The sequence below is a fragment of the Pinus tabuliformis genome, chromosome 6 (assembly GCF_031772625.1).
Source record: "Pinus tabuliformis cultivar Carrire ecotype Pingquan chromosome 6, CPIR1, whole genome shotgun sequence".
NCBI lineage: Eukaryota > Viridiplantae > Streptophyta > Pinopsida > Pinales > Pinaceae > Pinus > Pinus tabuliformis.
Genome location: NC_142292.1, coordinates 1,730,825,678 through 1,730,830,102, shown reverse-complemented (window position 1 = coordinate 1,730,830,102; position 4,425 = coordinate 1,730,825,678). Strand labels below are relative to the sequence as shown.

The following is a 4,425-nucleotide window of genomic DNA, read 5'->3' as shown; positions in this document are numbered from 1 at the left end:
CAGCAGCCCGTGTTGGTTTGCACCTCAAGTCGAGCGGCGGACCAGCCTGAGCCGTTCCACATCTGACCGAGACGCATCGACAGCCTCCATCTGCTTCCCTCCCGGCAATTTCAAGCACTCTTTAACTCTCTTTTCAAAGTCCTTTTCATCTTTCCCTCGCGGTACTTGTTCGCTATCGGTCTCTCGCCTGTATTTAGCCTTGGACGGAATTTACCACCCAATTAGGGCTGCATTCCCAAACAACCCGACTCGCCGACAACGCCTCATGATGCGGCAGGGTCCCGGGCCGACGGGGCTGTCACCCTCTCAGGCGCCCCCTTCCAAGGGACTTGGCCCAGGTCCACCGCTGAGGACGCTTCTACAGACTACAATTCAGGCGCCGCCGCCGCCCGATTTTCATGTTGGGCTCTTCCCAGTTCGCTCGCCGCTACTAGGGGAATCCTTGTAAGTTTCTTTTCCTCCGCTTAATTATATGCTTAAACTCAGCGGATGTTCTCGCTTGAGTTGAGGTCGCAAAGTTGGAGCTAAATCCGCCCTACCCCATGGGAGGACAAGAGAGAGCAAAGCAAGTTCGAGCGATGCCACACAAAGCCCGCATCGGCTAACGCCGACTGCCCATCCAAGGGGACAAGATCACCGCTCACCGACGCACGCCACGAAACATTGCTTGAGGTATTTTAGCCGACCGCACCACACGGGGCACGGACGACCAGCTTCGTTGCTCCCTAGCATATTGCAGGGAGCGCGTTTGAATGGGATGTGACGCCCAGATAGACGTGCCCTCGACCGAGGCCTCGGGCGCAAATTGCATTCAAAAACTCGATGATTCACGGGATTCTGCAATTCACACTAAGTATCACATTTCGTTACGTTCTTCATCGTAACAAGAGTCGAGATATCCGTTGCCGAGAGTCGTTTCCACGTATTACCGAAAAATCCGCCACAAAACGGAATAGGGGCAACCCCCCACAACAAATGTAAGGCCAAGGGGCAAAAGGAGGAAAAACGCACGAGAGAAAGAGAAAGAAAGGTGTCTAACCCCCTCACGGGGGGAGGCTCGAACAGAGGACAATCTCCCCCCAGCCCCACGCCCTCGTAAAAAGTGGGGTAATGTGTGGGACAGCGATCGAGAAGGACTAGGGTGGCCACCCCGGGAGCTCGCACTGCTTTTATCCCTTCCCCGACACCAGCCCACAACAATTCCCCCTTTTCTCCGTAGAGCTAGGGACCGAAAGGAAGAGAACAGGGTAGAAAACAAAGCACAAACAAAGCACACGCCTCCCAAGCCCCGTGCCTTTGGCAAAAGGGGGGAACTGAAGGGGATGACGATCGAGAAGGACGAGGGTGGCCACCACGGGAGCTCGCACTGCATTCCATCCTTCCAGAACACCAATCCACAACAATCCCACCTTTTCTCCGCAAAGCTAGGGACCACGAGGAAGAAGGGAAGAGACCAAAAAGACAGAAAGGGATATATATCAACCATGGCTACCGGCTCACAAGGGGAGGAGGCTTCAAATAGAGAACAAGCTTCCCCAACCCCGTGCCTTCGCAAAAAGGGGGGAACTTTAGGGGACGACGATCGAGAAGGACTAGGGTGGCCACCATGGGAACTCTCTCTACTTTTCGTCTTTCCCGAACACCAATCCACAACAATGCCACCTTTTCTCCGTAAAGCTAGGGGCCGAAAGAAGGGAAGAAAACAACATGAAAGAAAGAGAGATATCAAACGCGTCCACCGGCTCACAGGGGGAGGCTCAAAGAGGGAACAAGCTTCCCCACCCCCGTGCCTTCGCAAAAAGGGGGGGAACTGCAGGGGACGGCGATCGAGAAGGACTAGGGTGGCCACCCTCGGAACTCGCACTGCTTTTCATCCTTCCTGAACACCAATCCACAACAATCCCACCTTTTCTCCGTAAAGCTAAGGGGCCAAAAGCAAGAAGGGAAAAAAACAACAGGAAAGCAAGAGATATCAAACATGGCTACCGGCTCACAAGGGTAGAGGGCTCAAACAGAGAACAAGCTTCCCAAACACCGCGCCTTCAGAAAAAGGGGGGAACTGCAGGGGACGGCGATCGAGAAGGACTAGGGTGGCCACCCTAGGAACTCGTACTGCTTTTCGTCCTTCCCGAACACCAATCCACAACAATCCCACCTCTCCTCCGTAAGGCTAGGGGCAAAAGGAAGAAGGGCAGAAAACAACACCAAAGAAACAAAGATCCCAAGAAAAGAGAGAAGCTCAACAACACGCCGAGCAAGATGTCCGCTAACCAAAAAGAAATCAAACAAGGCACCCAATCAAAAAAGCGTCCCACCTCTTCACACCCTCCCACATGCATTCATCACAACACCCTTTCCAGCTCTACAACATAGCAAACAACCAAGCAAATAAATCACAACCCAAAATTGACCAATAGAAAAGACGAGGGCCACGATGAGACCAGTGTTTGGAGCACGTCACTGAGAGGCAAACAGCCCCCCAACCCAGTGACACAAGGCTTCAAATGACAAATAGACTGCTGCCCATAACACAAACCCAACGCAACCACGAACGATGTGCACTTTGAAAGGAATGCCAACCCTTGACTTTAAAACAAGGAGAACAGCGCCTCACATCGCCCGATGGAAAAATCAAGCAAGAGGGAGGGTAGGTGGTTTACAACCAAAACCCTTCCACGTCCCTCTTAAATGTATGCATCTCAACTGACAATGCCAACACGGAAAGAGTACAAGCACAAGACACCGGCGCCATAAACAGCTGAACAATGAAGAGGCTAGCCATCACAAGGAGCCACAGCACAACAACCCATACAACTCCCAAAACTTGGAGCAGAAGGGGAATTGTTCACATATGCCTCCAAGGACAAGCATGGCCAACATTACCGCTCATGCACTACCGAGTGGGTATGGAGAGAAGATGAAAATCAGACACCCTACAAATGACCCAAGGCCATTCTTGAGGCAAACCCGAAAAACCAACTCAATTACCAACCCACCTTTCACACGAAAAGCAAAACCCTCCACACCAAATAGGGAGGAGGTGAACAATATAACGAGGAGCCAATTTCAATGGAGCCACAAATGGCTACCCAGCCCAATCAAAATTCTCTATTCGCAACAACCGACGGGCACGATAGCGACATAGGCAACGACGAAGTTTTGGGGCTTCCATCTGGGACCCGCAACAACGAAGGCTCAAAGGAGCACCGAGAAAACTTTCAACATTCTTATGATCGTTGGGATGGGAAAGAGGGACGGGGATGAGAATGGCCCACATTACTACTCATGTGCTACCGAGCGGGGATGGAGTGAAGATGAAAATCGGCCGCCCATCAAATGACCCAAGGCCATCGTTCAGGCAAACCCGAAAACACAACTCGATCACCAACCCACCTTTCATACGGAAAGAAAACCTACCACTGGTATCATCGGGAGGGGCACGAGGGGACCAGGGTGAGCCAGGGAGCCACACCACAAAAGCCCATATAGCTCCAAGAACTTGGAGAGCGGAAGGGGAATTGTTCACATATGCCTCCCAGGCCGAGCTTGGCCAACATTACCACTCATGCGCTACCGAGTGGGGATGGATAGAAGACGAAAATCGGCCTCCCTACAAATGACCCAAGGCCATTGTTCAGGCAAACCCGAAAATACAACTTGATCACCAACCCACCTTTCACACGAAAATAAAACCTGTCGCTGGTATCATCTAGAGGGGCACGCGGGGACCAGGACGAGCCAAGGAGCCACACCAGAACATCCCATACAGCTCCAAGAACTTGGAGAGTGGAAGGGGAATTGTTCACATATGCCTCCCAGGCCGAGCCTGGCCAACATTACCGCTCATGCGCTACCGAGTGGGGATGGAGAGAAGATGAAAATCGACCGCCCTACAAACGACCCAAGGCCATCGTTTAGGCAAACCCGAAAACACAACTCGATTACCAACCCACCTTTCACACGGAAAGAAAACCTGTCGCTGGTATCATCTAGAGGGGCACGCGGGGACCAAGACAAGCCACGAAGCCACACCACAACAGCCCAAAAAACTCCAAGAACTTGGAGAGCGGAAGGGGAATTGTTCACATATGCCTCCCAAGCCGAGCGTGGCCAGCATTACCGCTCATGCGCTACCGAGTGGGGATGGAGAGAAGATGAAAATCGTCAACCCTACAAACGACCCAAGTCCATCGTTCAGGCAAACGCGAAAACACAACTCAATTACCAACCCACCTTTCACACGGAAAGGAAACCTGTCGCTGGTATCATCTGAAGGGGCACGCAGGGACCAAGACGAGCCAGGGAGCCACACCACAACAGTCCAAACAGCTCCAAAAACTTGGATAGCGGAAGGGGAATTGTTCACATATGCCTCCCAGGCCGAGCCTGGCCAACATTACCGCTCATGCGCTACCGAGTGGGGAT

The 4,425-nt window shown here is 52.5% G+C and overlaps 2 non-coding genes across 2 annotated transcripts in view; both read right to left on the bottom strand.

The window, feature by feature from the left end:
• The window catches only part of LOC149265790 (25S ribosomal RNA), a 3,442-nt gene extending 2,929 nt beyond the window's left edge, over positions 1-513 (bottom strand). The window contains exon 1 of the ribosomal RNA XR_016261374.1: positions 1-513. This exon is cut by the window's left edge and continues 2,929 nt beyond it. This is a non-coding gene — a ribosomal RNA (25S ribosomal RNA).
• A 247-nt stretch (positions 514-760) lies between these two features.
• Positions 761-914, bottom strand: LOC149265789 (5.8S ribosomal RNA). Its single transcript, XR_016261355.1, has one exon. It is a non-coding gene; the product is annotated as a 5.8S ribosomal RNA (ribosomal RNA).
• Positions 915-4,425: the final 3,511 nt, after the last annotated feature.